Here is a 17,250-nt window from a genome sequence, read left to right as displayed (position 1 = left end):
AGGGTCTGGGGGTGGTCTCAGAATACTGCTAACATTCCTCATCTAATGGTTAGGTACCTTTTTCCTTTCTGTATTAAATCCTTTTCTGCTGAAAATACCTATAATTTTATTGTTGTTTTTTGAACTACTATTTTAACACTGAATCAGATACATAGATAACTTATATAACATGCTAAGTGCATGGTATGATAACCCAAAGAAACATGTGACAAAACCACCAAGCTTTACTTTAAACTGACCCAGTTACACCTAAGAGTTTCTGAAGAGACTGTCAGAAAAATAGGGGTGACAACAAAGAAGTATAGTCATCATTGAGACTAGGAGAGGACATGATGATATCTTTCCTACCACCAGGTATCACCCTAGAAACCTTTTCAAAATTGTGGGCTTCTCTGATCTTGCATTTCCATAGATCCAAGAACATAAGATTAAACTACATTCCCTGTTATGGTGTAGATATTAGGTATTCCCCAAAAGCACCTATGTGAGACAATGCAAAAAGGTTTAAAAGTGAAATTATTGGGTTCTGACAACCTTAACTCTGATAGGGATTAACTAAGTGCTAACTGTAGGCAGGTAGGGTGTCACTGGAGGAGGTGGGTCCCTGGGGGGTATGCCTTTGGGGTTTATATTTTGTACTTGTTGAGCAGAGTGTCTTCTCGATCTTCCTCCTTTCTAATGTGATGTCTTGAGCTGCTTTCCTCCATTCTCACCCTTCTTCCATGATGTTTATTTAGCATCACCTTGATCCCTGAAGAGTGAAACTTACTGTCTTTGAACTGAAACTGTGAGCTCTCTAATAAAATTTTCTATTTTCCCTTCACTAATTTTTCTTGTCAGGTCTTTTGGTAAAAGCAGCAAAAAAAAGGTGATTAAAATATCTCCTTCTGCTCCAAAATTCCATCCATCTAAGAGAATATTTCATTCTCTTATAGCAACATTTTTTTCAAATATGTCAGAATTTCACAAGATATTTTCTTTCCTAAGGAATATCATGAGCCTTTACTTGACTCTTGCAAGTATAAATGTCAAATTAGTTGTTATAATTGGAGGAAATCATGTAGCTACTTGGGAGTTTCCAGTTTCTAATCAAATTGGGATAAAACTGATCTCTCTGTGGACAATGGTGCACAGGTGTGAGAGAGAGCTATGCCATTAGAAAGTGTGAGGAAAGAACTGTGCTTTAACTTTTCATTATGAACAAGTTTCCTGTTCACAGCACCAATTCATAATTTAAACCTGAGAAAATGAGCTTCTGAAATTCAGGAACAATGTATATCTTTATTATAAAACAGGAAGATTTGGAGGCAAAAGATACTTTGTATTTTTCAGGCATCATAATTTCTAAGAAATTTTGAAAAATAATCCACATGTCAGTTATCATAATCCTCTCTCTTCAATTTTAAATTATTCATGACTGAAAATTATTATTTAATAGCAACTTCTAGAAGCACCAAAACAATGTAGCTCCTGGAGTTCAAACTCTCAGGTGTGAAAACTAATCATATAACCAAATGCATTCCTATAAAAGGATTACCTTTAAAGATGTTGCTAGTTCGGTTGAACTTCATGTTTTTATTCTTCACTATCCTTCAGTCTGCCTGCATCAGAATTTCTGAAATAAGTGAAATCTTTTGGCAATAGAAAAGGGATATTCTCTTACTTTGACAAGTTTCTTGGAGAGAAATCTTTTTCTTTGTGCTTTCAGGCCACCATAATGTGACTAACTGTGCTCCATGATGCTCTAGTCAACAGGATTCTCTGCCTTACTACAGACCCATAGTAAATGGAGCCAACCAATTATTAACTAAAACCTCTGAAATCATGAGCCAAAATAAATATGTCATCCTTTCAGTTATGTTTATCAAGTATTTTGTCATAGCAAAAAAAAGGCTAGTACACTACGTGTTCATTCATCCTCATGATTCTGTTACTTTGTGTCTCTGGAGAACTTTAATACAGATGATAATACAAATTAGGAGCAGAGAAACTTAGGGATGGTGAAGGACTACACAGCCTGTAGACCTTTAAAAGTCAAACCGTTTCACATGCTAAAAACTGATGGTTGGCATTTTACTATTAATTTATGCATCTGAGGTATTGTAAGATATTCCTGGTTTTGAGGAGCATAAAAAATTTAAAACAGTTTTACAGTCACAGAAAAATTGAGAGGAAAAGTTCAGAGATTTTGAAAGTACATCCTATCTCCACACATGCATAACCTCCCTCATTATCTCCATCCCAACCAGAGTGGTACATTGGCTACAACTGATAAATCTACATGGACATGTAATAATCACTCAAACTCCATACTTCATATTAGAGTTCTCACTTGGAGTTGTGCATTCTATGGGCTTGGACAATGGTAAAATAATAAATATCCACCATCAGAGCTTGATATAGAGTGTTTCCATTGCCCTAAATTTTTCTTTTCTTTTTGTTCTCCACATCATTCATTTAACTGCCACCACTTTCAATCCCTGGCAACTAATAATCTTTACTGTCTTTAGTTTTGGCTTTTTCAAAATGTTATATAGTTAGAACCATCAAGTATATTGCCTATTCAGATTGGCTTCTTTTTCTCAGTAATATGAATTTAAAGTTTCACCACGTGATTTTATTGCAGAATAAATTGCATATTTTTATCACTAAATGATATTCAATAGTCTACATGTAAGGTTTATTTATCCATTATGTTTTTTTTATCCATTAACTACTGAAGGATATATAGGTTGCTTCCAAGTTCTTGAAATTATGAACAAAGATTTATAAACATCTATGTGGACACTTCTGTGTGAAAATATGCTTTCAATCCCGTTGGGTAAATACTAAGGAGTATGATTGCTGGAATATATATCAAGCTTTTTAAGAAACCACAAAACTCTTTGAAAGGGGCTGTATCATTTTGCAAACCCACCAGTAATATATGAAAGTTCTTATTGCTCCACATCCTCACCAACATTTAACATTGTCAGTGTTTTTAGAATTCTTGTAGGTATTGAGTAGTATCTCCTTTCTGTTTTAATTTTCATTTTCCTAATAATATGTGATGAGAAGCATCTTTTCTTTTTTTATTTTATTTTTTTATTGGTTGTTCAAAACATTACAAAGCTCATGACATATCATCTTCCATACATTTGATTCAAGTGGGTTATGAACTCCCCTTTTTTACCCCAAATACAAGTTGCAGAATCACATCTTTTCATATGATAATTTGGCATTTGTATATTTTATTTGGTGAGGTGGCTATAAAGATCTTTGGCTCATTTTTTTTTAATTGGGTAGTTTTCTTTGTGCTGGGTTTTAAAAATTCTTTGAGTATTTGGGGAAACAAATCTTTATCAAATGTCTTTTATACATGTTTCCTCCCAGTCTGTGGCTTGTATCCTCATTTCTTGATATTAACAAAGCAGAAGTCTTAAGCTTTAATGTAGCCTCTTTCATTAATTACTTCTTTCATAGACTATACCTTTGCTGATAGATAAATTGTACCTGATCATCTCAATTGATGTGGAAACATATTCAACATCAATTCCTAACAAAAATTCTAAATAGTTGAGGTATATTAGGAAAATTCCTCAGCATAATAAAATCCAGTTACATAAAATATGCAGCTATCATTATACTTAATGAGGAAATGACTAAAAGCTTTTCTACTAAAATTCAGTTCAAAGCATTTTTATCCCTTTTTTGCAAAATGCAGATAGAAGTACTAGCAATAGCAAGCAGAGAAGGAAAAATAAAAGTCACCCAAATTGTAAAGAAAATCATTTGCTGATGACATTATAATATATGTAAAAATAATTCCAGAGTCCTTAAATATTCTTTTTTTCAGTATTTTTTTTCTTTTTCAGTTTTTGATGCTTTAATTGATATATCCTTGAGCAACTTAGACATTCTCTCTTCAGTCATGTCCATTCTACTAATTGGCTCATGTAGGACAGGCCCCAAATAGCTGTACTTTAGCTCTCTCACCAAGGCTTCAAGCAGGCTATGTTTTATGTTATGTGTTTAGTTTATAGCCAAGGCCATGAATTCTTTTTGTTATGGTTAATGTATAGTCAAGGTGAGAAACATTCTGATTTAGTATATGTGCTCAAGGTCATAAACATTTGCTTATGAGCATTTGCCCACTGATGTAAACTGTTGGCAGTGTGCCTTCTTTAGCTTCAAATTAAAAAAAAAAAAGGACCTTTGGAAAAGACATGGACTAAATGGGGGCAAAATAGAACTGACTGGGGACTACAGTTGCTGCTAAGGTTTGAGGTTTGCTGCCACTTCTGAATAAAGCCTGTCTACTATTCTATCTTCATCTTACATCTTCTTCCACCTGCTGGGCCCTGAATTTTGTTTTCTGGGTGACAGCAATGCATGACAGCCCATCAAAGGCATTCATCATTCTTTTACAGTGTTTTTGATCTCCACCATTATTTTATGATAGTTTCATAGGATTTTCATCACTCCCATTACTTTGCTCATCTGTTCTGCTTGATATCTACTTTATCTATCAGGGTCCTTAAGCTTATTTATCATTGTTGTTTTAAATTTTCAGTCTGATAATTCTAAAATTCCTGCATGTCTAATTCTAATGTTTGATTTGCCCCTCAAATACTATTTCCTTTCACCATGATTTGTAATTTTTTCTTGGTAACTTTCCAGAAATTATGTACTAGGTGATAAGTGTTGATGCAAATAGGCCTATAATGATGACCTGAGAGGTGCAGGGAGAAAAGTCAGTATTTTCTTGTTCTATATTTTGTTCTCAGTATTTTATTTAGAATAGGCCTCTGCACTGTAAACTTCACAAGTGCTCTTCAGTTTCTCCACCCAACTTTATGTGGAACAGAATAGGTAGAGGGGGCTAGAGTTGGCTATTTCCTTTCTTCTATATTGAAAGCTAAATTATCTTGTGTATTTTATTTCTAGCATATAAAATGCAACACCTAGATCGAGTTGGATGTTTCCATTCCTCTAGGTCAGGTAGGCCTAGGAGGTTAAATTCTGGTTAGTTAATTTTTTCTGAGCTTAGACTTTATTAAGAACAGCATGATCGGGTATGTTTCAAAATGGCTTTTTTCCCTTCCCTATATTTAAAGATGATTTTTCTCTGATATTTATTGAGCAAACGTGGTTGAGCTTCAGGGTGCCCCTATGACTTGGTCCATGTGGAGTGTGTGACTGACAGACATTAACACAGAGTCTCTAGCAATTGGTCAATTATAGCTTGCTGATTCCTATCCGGAAACTGCTGAAAACAGGAAATCGACTTATAAGTATGTTATGTAAGCAGTGACTCCTGGTATTTACCAGTTCATCTTTCCAATTAAGAGGGGTACAATTTCCTCTGTGCTCACCCTTATCTTATGTATCTAAGAAATTCTTTTAGATTTTTTAGTCTGGTCACCTTTTTACTTGGTAGGATGGGATTATGTCTTTTAACTTCTTGAAAAAGTTAAGGACATGCAACTCAAAATACACTGAGTTGGTGTATCATTTTTAGCTGAACACACCTCAAGAAATGTAGCTGTATAAGGAACTATTTGAATTGCATTTTCCTACACATAACAGTCTTTCCCAAACCAAAGCAATGGTATAAACCTTACCAGAGACTGAAGATCAGTGCTACAATAAGTGGACCTGAAAAAATTAACTCACTGACATAACACTTATCTAGCTGTAGATATTCTATGCATCTCCTAATGACTCCCCTCTTGATTGCCCCTAGTCCTAACATCCTTTCGTGCTCTCATTTCTTCACATATTTATTATTCTTTGTCTAAAAGGCAAGCATAAAAGGCTCTTGAGTTGACCATTCTTTAAATCTCTATTCTCCTGGGAAGGTTCCCCATTCACACATAAAATTAATAAAACTCATTTTCTTCTCCTTTGTTAATCTTCCATGAATTAATCTCATTTCTAGGCCCATCTGATAATCCTACCTAAGTCTAAGATGAGTGAAGATGATTATTAGACTCCCTTACATTCTCTTTGTGAAGCATCAGAAATATGAGGCCATGAGGTGCTTAACAGAGTATGAGCAACTTTCTCACAGCATTCCCATTTCACTGTAATACCAGCTATCTGCTGCTGCAAAATATAATGCCTCCTTCCATCTTTTTTTCCCCATTATTACTACTAAGTTCTGGTAGTGTGTATACATTCATTATCTTTTACAAACACAGTCAGGATAGCCACCTGTAACCTTTTCTCCTCCAAGTCACAGATCCACTTAGTGTATCCTTAGGGAATAGTAATCTTTCTAAAAAGCAAGATTGATTTATTTCTCTCTGGCTGCATATCTTGATGGGCTCCCAAGTCTTTCAGTAAGAAGATAAAACTATAATATGACATTCATGTTTAACTGTGGAGGGGACTAATCTTCCAAACTTTGTCTCCTACCCCTGACTTAACTTTTCTCTCTGGCAACACTCAGTTGACCTTCTCTTGTTTCTTCCTGGTTCATCACAACCTTGTGTCCAGGATCCTGGTACACTGAAGCCTCACACAGGGTCCAATACCACAGGCTTCACCCATAATTGAAAGCCTTCTTCACTCCCAAGCAGGTAGATATATCTTCACCCATGGACCCACTTGTTTTCATCAGTAATTGTAAAAATATGGCTGGCCCTGTCATTGACCCTGAAGTAAGATTCTCCATGATCTTCAGTTGTATCTGAAGTGCTGGCCCTAGTGTGTTACACATGGATGACACTCATTGAATTATTGTTGAGAGGATGCTTATACAAATTTAAAGGCTTTTTACTAGTAATTGACTTCAGTGTACTTCAGAGCATTACTTGTTAGTCATTTCTTCACAGGCCAAGTCCATTTCCTTTATTTTCATTTTACAATATAAACTCTGAAAACTGAACAACAAGTTTACTTTTCAGAAGCTGAATTGCATCAATTTGGTGAACTTATAATGGCTTGTTTTATTCATCACCTTGTTTTATTCACCATCTTCTGTTGTAAATTCTTTTCATGGGGTTTCTATGGTTTAATGATAACCAGAAATGACTCAAGCAGTTAAAGAATTCACTTCATTAGTGCAGAGTGTGCTAATTTGCATCACAAAACAATTCATTTAAATACAGAAATCTGCTCTGCATGTCTTTTCTTCATGCCTAGTATAATTGCACCTTTATTAATGCAAACTCTCAAGGTATCCATCTTCTCTTTCTTTTTATCCAGCTGTCAGGGATGGTGCAGACCAATATTTTCTCTGATTCTTTAGTCAAGAGGGACCAATGATGAAAAGTAAAAGTTTATGTTTTATGTATACGCCATTCAATTTTCAGTAAAATAAAAACTTTGTGTCAATGTCCCTTGTCTTATAGTGACAGGGCCATAGGAGGGACTCGAGTTTAAATCCTGTTTCCATTACTTTATTGCACTTTATTTTACATTCACATAGATTATCCCAGTCACACTTCTGCCTCTCTATCCCTCCCTCTCTGCTTATGCTAGGTTTCAAAGTGATAAAAGGCCATAAATGTATATGCAATAACTATTGGTGAAGAATATTATGATTTTATAGAAAATGCATTTGCTTTAAAATTAGCCAACCTAAAATAAAGTTCTTCTTTACTATGCACCGTCTGCATATTTAAAACTTGATTTAACTGGGTGATTCTGAACATAAAATAATAAATGTGGACTAAATGTTTCTGTCCTCACTCCCACAAATTCATATGTTGAAATCCTAATCCCCAAAGGCAAAATATTAAGAAACAGGCTGTGAAATGTAATTCGGTTGTGAAGGTGGAACCCTCATGAATGATATTAATACCTGTATATAAAAATAAGAGAAAGATTATTTTCTGTCTTCCTTTCAGCCATGAGAGTACACAATGAAAAGATGGCTATCTGCAAACCCAAAAAGTACCTGTATCAGACAATATATGCACCAGCATCTTGATCTTGGATAACCTACTCCCCATAACTGTGAGAAATAAATTTATGTTGTTTATAAGCTGCTCAGCAATTTTTTTCTTACTCCAAATAAGCAAAGATACCTTATAATGGGAAGTTCATGTCAATAAAGTTAATCTCTTTTTAGAATTAGCTGATGTGTTTCTGATATATAATGTCCTCTCTGAAAATTATCTGCTATGATTATTTACATATTTATTAATATTCACTCATAGTAACCTCAGCTCATTCTATTTTGAGTAGTTTTGGAAAACTCATTTGATACCATTAAAGCTATGGGAGTTCACTGCCAAGAGGGATGGAAACCAGAAGCTACAGCTGACGAGACGTTCCCAGAGAACCCAGGACATGACATGCTCTTCTCTGGGCCTCACTGTGCATGATCTCTGTGTTTTAGAACTGCTGCAAAGGTACATGTTACCATATATAATTCAGAGATAAGAAAACTAAGGGCCAGTGAAATGTTGCTTGTTCAAAGATAATTAGAAAAATGTAACCAAATCTTTATTTTTATCTTTTTCTAAAGGCAGATTATTTTTATGAACATCTTTGTCACACATAAAATTTTGATATTGTTAATAGAGAATATAATCCTTTTAGGAAAAAGAAAGTTTCTACTAGATTTGGATATCCATATCTTTAACGCTACCAGAAAAACATTCCAAAAATACATCATTGGTTTTATAATTAGCTCTTCTCTCCCTTCTTAAAACTTGTATTTAATCCCTCTATGGCACCTTGGGGAAAGTTATCAATGGAAGTCCACATATCATGTGCCCAAATATTTAAAAGTTTTAAGTCACACAAATGTAGTAGGAGATATTCTATCTTATAACCTGAAAAACTTAACTTTAATGTATAACTATAGCACTTCTTGGAATTCTGAGATGAATGTGCTACTGAAACAAGAGCTTCCTCCTACTCCTCATTTTTAAGTCCCAATATCTGCAGTCCTATACCTTCTTTTCTACTTGACTCAACCCATGTTAAGGGGAACTTTGGGGACCATCTCCTCATACATCTAAGGTCCATCCACATACCCATACATACCTATCCTATGGCCAGTTGGACCTAGGATGTGTCCAACACAGGTATTTCTTTTCAGAGACATACCATGGGGAAAATCCTTAGGCTATTTAGAAAGTGGATCCTTGAGTCCCAAGTACCCAGAGCAAGTGTCTGTAAGGGGCCTTCATGGGTTCCAGATAGGCACCTTTCCTTAGCCCAGTAAGATCTTCATTCTATTAAAAGGCACATGTTAAAGTTCAGGAGCTATCTAGTACAAGTCTAATGTTAGTTCTGTTTTACACTCAAATATCCAGGGTTCAGAGCCAGACCCCATTGTAGTTTCCATATTACATATGGCACCATCTCTGGTGGAATTTTATCCCCAGAAGCAACTAGGGAATTATGCAGATATTGTCCTTCTACCTTTTTCTCTCCCCTGCTGTTTGTTTTCCTTTGCTTCCTTTAATCCACCTTTTTCTCTCCCTCTTCCCCTGGGTTCAAATATTGGTACCCCACATTCGCATCACTAATAGGTGTCACTGTGCCGCAGCTTCCTCACCTCTGAGGACTTAGTAATCAGAGCTCCTCTCTTCCTTGGTTGTGGGGATTCCACAAGGTAAAGTGCTGAAACCCTTGGCATGGTGCAGTCCCATGGCCTAAGGAACACTAGCTGACTCCCTGTGCCTCCTTCCTTACCTCCTTCCTTAACTCCTTCCTTTCGCTTTTGCTTTTTCTTTACTCCCTTATTTACGACTTCTGTTATTTTTATCCTTGCTCTTTATTTTCTTATCTGAGCACATTTCTAAGTCTAGATCCACATTCCTTCTCAACTGAAGGTGATTTTCCAGATCACTTCCCCTGATTACATATACCAATGTCTGGACATAATTTTGTCACAACTAAAATGTTGCAAATGCCATTTTGTGAGTAGAATTAGGGACCATGCTAAACACTCTGTAATGTATACGCAACAAATTCCTATGTATCCCAAAGTATCAATTTGCCGAGTTTGAGACCCTATTGTTAGCGAGTCACAGGTGAATGAGGCCCCAAATTGAGATTGTTCAGCTATGACAGGAGACAAAAGTCTAACACAGTCCTATCTTATTTACTATGTAAAAATTGCTATAGAGGTAAAATAGAGATACTGGTGATCTAAGGATGACAGGCCTTACAAAAGTAACGATTTGAATCTTTTTGATTCTATTTAGTTCTATGTAGGATTTGTTTTGACATAATTATAAAAGCACATAATATAATTAGAATTTAGTCCCCAATACCTTTCCTTTCCTCCCCTCTTCTCTCATTTCTTTCCCTCTATTCTACTGATATTTTTGCTATTGATAGTTTCTTTTTTTTTTTTAATTAGTGTCTTGTGGGCATACATCATGGTGAGATTCTCTGTGGAATATTCATATATGTACATAGGAAAGTTAACTCAGATTCATTGACTGTCTTTCCCTATCCCATCCTTCCTTCCTTCCCTTCATTCCTCATTGTCTACTCCACTCATCTTTTTTTAATAATCTATAATTTATTTTGGATTAACTTCTGAATAACAGCAAAATTATTTGACCTTTGACTTTGGGGGATTGGCTTATTTCACTGAGTATAATAGTCTCCAGTTTCATTCATTTTGGTAAATGCCATAAGTTCATTCTTCTTTATGGCTTAGTAATACTCGACTGTGAATATTTACTACATTTTCTTTATGTATTTATCTGTTAAAAGGCATCTAGGTTGGCATCTTAAAGAATACTACTCTCATTATAATAAAGTTTCCACTTAATGAGTGCTCTCTAGGCACCAGGCATTGGGCAATACCCTTTCTATACAGCATGAGAAAAGGTCATGCTCATGAGGTTTCTATGAGGAGCAACAGAATCTATAACCTCATCAGCTATAATAACACAACGTTCATAATAAGTACTTAATGAACATTAAATAATTTGATGCATGTCAATATCTTAGTTCTGATTTTAGAGAATAATGAACACTCAGCATATAGTATTATTGTTAATACATATGCTACTACTAATGAGTTATATTTTATTAGGTCATAAATAGTAAAGCAAAGTGTTTCTGGCTTCAAATCTCAAGTGTTTAGCAATTAAACCCCAAAGATTTTATAAGAAAACAAGTAAGAAACAAGTGAAGGATAAAATATTGCTAATGAGTGAAATGAAAACATCAACATGTGCCAAGTCATGGAGACAATAAAGGCTTCTGGGGGTAGTACTGATTAGACTGCACAAGGACAACATAGGAAACCAGGCTGAATGACAGCAATGTGTCTGGAATGGTAGGTCTGCATCAGGTTGCAAAGGCCCTTATATATCCTGCTAAGGTGGGTCTGGGATCTGGGTCACCCACTGTGTCACAGGTTGTTGCTGCTTCTGCAGGTTTCGTTTCAGTCTGTATACATAAAAATCTGAGAAATATGTTAATCCCTGTCCAGGGAACAGTCCTCAGATAGCCAAGGAAAATTGAAGAAAAAAAATGGTGTTGGCTAGGGCTAGTGTGATGGAGGTCCTAAGGCACCCCCCCAAAATAAGCTAGTACCAAAAAATACTTAAAACAAATGACACAAAGCATATCCAAGAATGTATGATCATACAGAGTACCTAAATTATACAATGGCAGCCTCATTGTCTAAAACCTTTTCTGCAATCAGTCATCCAGGGCTGAGACTTCTTTGTATTTCCTGTCATTATTTCCCTTTGTGCTAAATGTTTTTCCATAACACAGGTGCCACAGGTGCAGACGTTTTGGCACCAAATATTTAAGACTGTTGCCAGAAATTCTTGCCACACAGCAAGACTTCCAAGCTCAATCAGGATCAAATCTTGATTCTTACCTCCTCAACTTATCTTTAGAGAACCTAAAATAAATGATTTCTGCTTCCTTGAATAGAGCCAATGACCAAAGAATAGCAAAAAGTCCCTCTCTGATTTCTGTCTGATTTTTACCTATTCTTCAAGGGTCAATTTGCAGTATCAAGAACTATCATGTGTTGTATCATGTACTTACCACATAATGAGAACTTGGTAAGTGATTTAAATATACCCATATAATCTTCCCCAAACTCCATAGCTAGATAATATATTCAATAAGATAAACTACAAAATGAAGAGTAAGTCTGAGAAATCCAATAACAGCTGCCATTTTTTGGGCAGGAAACACATGGTAATAAACCTTTTGAATGTTTTTTATGCATTATTTCACTTTATTCTCATAATATTTTTCTGTTGACTAATTCTAACTATCATTTGACATATCTATACTGTAGTTATGCATTGAGCGCTTCACTTTCTTGCTTCATGATTCCTGGCCCCGAGTGCATCACAGAAATGTGTAATGCATAAAGAGACAAAAATAAGGAAGGAGGAAGGATAAAAGGGAATTGATAGCTGTGTTAGTCAGCCTTCAACTACCATGACAAAAAAAAAAAAAATCCTAAGGAGAGCAACTTAAAGGAGGAAAGATTGCAGAAGTTTCAGTTCATGGTAACTTGAGCCTATTGCTGCAGAGTGTCTCAGATCAGAATGCATTGGAGGATCTCTGCTCACCTCATTGTGGCCAGGAATGAGAGGGGATGAAGCTGGGTCCCAGTATTCCCTTTAGAGCCATGGCACCAATGATCTACCTTCCACTAGGTCTCACCACCTCCCAAGAACCCAAAGGATGGGAACACAGCCTTAAGCATATTGGATTGGAGGGAACATTTAAAATCCAAACCATAAGAATAGGTAAGAAGGATAGAATATATGAGATGAAGAAACCCATAACATTCAAATCAAAAAGAAAAATAGATCAAATAATACATAATGCTCGGTGAGGTCAGTTCTACAAGGGAAATAAGCACATGATAAGTAATACAGGAGGAGGCTTTTACTACCAGTTTGGGGATTCCTGGAACACTTCCAAAAAGATGTTTGTCTTTGCTAACTCCTACAGTTGGAGAATAGCTACCTACATAATAATGAGGGAAGAAGTCAAGTCTCACATGGCTGAACAAAGGAGTAAACAAGAGGAAGTAGCCACTAAACCTTAGAGAACCCCAACAATTATGTTGGCAGTTCAAATTAATACACTATTTGTATATGTCTTGGAAGTATTCCCTAATCTTATCAACCTAATGATTAAGGCATACTTATAAGGCCCATTCTTCAAGGGCCTTCAGGTGCAGATAAAAAAAAAAAATCTCTTAAGTGAAAGTCTTAGCTTCACCTAGCTGTGAGTATTTGGTACTTGAATCTTTTTTTTTTTTTTTTAAGCATCTCATGTTACAGACTGGAATGTTCAGTATTAGCCATAGGTTGGTCCCTACCACAAATCTGCCTATCAGGTTTGTGTTTGCAGCCTTGGTGAAGACACTTATGAAGATCACCAGAAATTTTAAAGGTAAGTGTGATTCTTATCAATGACCTCGTCTGTTTATTTATTTTTAGAGTTATCTGTGAACAGATGTTAATTATGCAGCAAAATAAAGACTTTGAAGTTTTGACCACAACTGTCAGATTTGTTCTATCCTGGGACAAGATTCAATGTCATGTGCTTAGTGAACTCAAATGAAAATATCTGCACAATTAATGACAGGATAAGGAAGCCAGTTCTCTCCATCAGCCACAATTTTTTTAAAAGGTAGAATTTGCATTTATGGTTGTATAAAAGGAAGTATAGCAAATGGGAAAAAAATTGACCTGGAGGGGAAAAAATAAATAAAAAACCTCAATACTGCCACCACAACAGTGGTGGCAGAGGCAAATGGTGGAGGAATGTGCTGATCACAAAAATGGGTACAGACCAAGCATCAGAAGAAAAACAGAAGACCTTAGAAATTAAAAGGACAAAGAAATGAAGGAAGCCAGTCCACAGGAGTCAGAAAAACATTATTATGATAGTAACTAGACAGTGAAATATTCACCAGGGGAATCACAACTTCCCCACTAGGCTATAGACACATTGTATGCATACAAAAGAACAAGAGGCCACAGTTATATGGGAGGCTTCAGCAAAAAGCAATGGATGAAAATTTAACTCAGCAATTCAGCAAACATTTATTATGTATCTACTCTAGACCAAGAATTGTGCTAGGCTGTAAAAATACAAAGATGAATGAGACAAAGACAAATGAGCTCATAGGTTACTGGGGTGCAAAGACATGAATTACAGCTTTTTGTTAAAGAGTGTGATAAGTGTTATAGTAGAAGTATGTGTGCAGTGCTTTGGAAACAAAGAGAACAGTTTCATCTATCTGGGGGAATCCAGCGATTGGGGGGGGGGGGCGGCAAACAATAGAAAAGCAATGATTTTGTTGTACTTGGTCTTCAAGATTGAGAAAATTTCCCAGCTGGACAATGAGGAGTGAAGAGCAGATCTAGACAAAGGCAAGAGCATAAGCAAAGCCAGTGACACATTCACATTTTTGATGCATTGATAAAACATCTTGCAAAAGTAGAAGTTATCTGAAAATTTTGCTACTCCTCACTTGAGGATGAAAAGTTAGTAGTAGTTGGATTATAAAAGGCTTTGAACAAAAAAAGATCTCAGATTTTTTTTTCTCAAGTCAAAATATTAAAAGCTTTAAGAAGATGTGATGAGTGTACTTTGGAAAAATCACTCCAGTGACATGTTAAAAATAAAATGAGCTTGGTGAAGTTTTAAAGAGATAGAGGAAGGCAGGTCAATCAGGGAGTGCTTCAGAGATACAAACTGAGAACAAAAAGAGAAATGAATGAAGATATACACAGAGCAACTTCAGATTCAAATTCTTGGTAGTGCTCTCTTTTCTAATTTTTAATTTTTTTGTTTTAATTAGTTATACATGACAGTAGAATACATTTATGCACTTTGATATGTCAAACATAAATGGGATATAATTTCTCATTTTTCAGGGTGTACATGTGGTAGAATCACATTGGTCATACAGTCATACATATGAATAAAGTAATAAAGTCTGTTTCATTCTGATATACATGTGTGGGTATCCAATTTGGTGGATATTTGTAGATGACATTATATAAACACATGTGTGGCCACCATTAAAATATGTATAACAGGAATGCTTTATAAAATGGTTGTTCTTCACCCTATCATTTTACCTAGCACATAAATATCTGATAGACTATTTTGTGAATGACTATGTCCACATGAAATTTTACTGAAATATTTTGCTTTGTGAGCCACAATCTTAGATGACATCACTTAATATTGATGACACTTGTGTCTTAGGGACACAGTGAGCGAGCATATGGGGTACCATTAAATAACCATGGAGTTTGATTGTATCAATAAAAATATGTTTTGAATATGAAATTTAATTTTTACACATGTATGAAAGACTGGCGAATGGAGGCTAAGAATTTTAAAATTTCAACATCTTAATATGGCAGAATTTACAAGTATCAGAAGTTTCTTTCTTACAGTCCTGGAATCTGGGAATTCCCAGATAATGGTGTGGGCATCTGGTGAGGCCTTCATGCTGCATAATATGATAGAGGGCATCTCATGGTAAGAGAACTGCAATATGGAAGCTCAGGGGTCTCTTCCTATCATAACGCCATTCGTCTCATCATGAGAGTTCCACTTTCATGCCCTCATCCAACCCTACCTACCTGCTAAAGGCCCTACTTTCAAATGTTCTTCTCCTATGAATCTGGGAATTAAGCTTCCAACACAAATTTGGAGGATACATTCAAACTCTAAAACACTCATTTAAATCACAAAAAGAAAGAACTACATCTATTTTCATCTTAATGTATAAATTACTATGAGTTATTTTGGTGTTAGGCCATTTTTTAAAAAATAGTCTTACTTTGTCTAGTACTTCCATATTTTTGGTATCTCAAACAATATCTTACTTGAAGCCAAATGGAGTTTCACAATCTAGGACTTCTGCTCAACAGTTCTGTGACCTAGAAGGACATTTCTTTGACTCTATGCTGTTGATCAGGAAAGGGGGGCTTACACCTCATACGCATTTTTGGAAAATGCAAATAACATAATGTGTGAAAAATGCATGATGCTGTTCTTGAGCATATACAAAGTTTCAAAACTCTGATTTCTAAATTTTTCTATCTTCCCTTGCTCTCATTCCTTTTTCTACCTCCCTACGTATGTCTTGTCTAAAACAAACAGTGAGTAGAAAGCAAAACTGCCATGAAGTTCAGGAAAAAAGCTCAAGTAATTAGATTTAGCTAGCATTTGATCTCAAGTTAAAGTCCTGGATCTTTGTGAGGAGTTCCAAATACTTCAGAAATATGTCAAAATCTCAAAGATTTTCCTGGCCCAGGTAATAACCTTTATAAAATAAGAATTTTGAGGAATGAAGTGCTAAGGCTTTTCACATGTATATCTGAACAATATAGTTATGTTAGGACTTTGTATTTCAGGAGCAAAATCAACCTTAGATAATTTAGTTCTGCCAATAACAATGTTCCTAAACTACTTACTGCCCAACAAATCTGCTTTGCCAGGTTCTAAACAGAACAAATGAGTGTTTTGCTAAAGTATGGGAGAACCTCTTTGACCTATAGACAGCAGTGGAATGATTGTCTCCTCAAGCCTGATTAAATACCTCCCAACCCCTTAATGCACTTGGCATGGCATCTCTGTTTGATTTCATTTGATCCTGGTGTTAATGGTTTTGTTTTCATTCTAGTGGCTTAAGTCCTGCAGTCTGCCCTTGTTTATTCTAAAGTGCTGGTAATCACCTTTGTATTAGAACCATGAATGAAAGCACAGAAGATCGGGATCCATAATGACATTGCTAATCTACTATTTCAAACTTTCATTCAGTACCATCTAATTGGAATTTTCATAATCACATATCAACCACAGTCACATATTCTCACTGGAGACTTTAAAGTACTCGAAGATATATTCTGTGAACTTTAATTCTAGAGCCATTTCTGTTCCTGTCTAGGGGAAAAAAGCATTATTTTGAGAAAAGTTACAGCTGGGTCAGAGAAAAGGAAAAAATCTGGCTGGGATGTATTAATAATAATTTGCAAAAGAAACTGAGGAGTGGAAGGAAGGAAAGGTGGGAAGGGATGGCAGAATAAGTAGTGGTAATTTTTGAAATTCATCCAGAGTTGAGGGAGAAACTTGAGGAGACATTTGCTACATCTCTGGTAGACAGCTCTCTGTGGGAGGAAAGCAGCTGACCAGGTCATGCAAATAATCCTTGCTCAGTTTTGCTCAGAAGAGATCTAACATGGACAAGGTTAAAGCTGATTATGTAACTGAACGGAATTACATTGCTGGTCTTTACAAATCTGCTCCCTCTCTGGGGATGACTCATAAGGG

General features: G+C 35.7%; 1 long non-coding RNA gene across 1 annotated transcript in view; it reads left to right on the top strand.

Moving 5' to 3' along the window:
* Positions 1–7,968, top strand: part of LOC308642879 — a 61,186-nt gene extending 53,218 nt beyond the window's left edge. Inside the window, exon 5 of the long non-coding RNA XR_014020659.1 lies at positions 7,836–7,968. This is a non-coding gene — a long non-coding RNA (uncharacterized lncRNA). The remainder of the gene's footprint in view (positions 1–7,835) is intronic.
* The last annotated feature ends 9,282 nt before the right edge of the window (positions 7,969–17,250 follow it).

Source organism: Spermophilus citellus, assembly GCF_964194105.1.
Source record: "Spermophilus citellus genome assembly, chromosome: 2".
Classification (NCBI taxonomy): Eukaryota; Metazoa; Chordata; class Mammalia; order Rodentia; family Sciuridae; genus Spermophilus; species Spermophilus citellus.
Note: the sequence above shows the minus strand (reverse complement) of the source record. Positions and strands in the feature narration are given on the sequence as shown.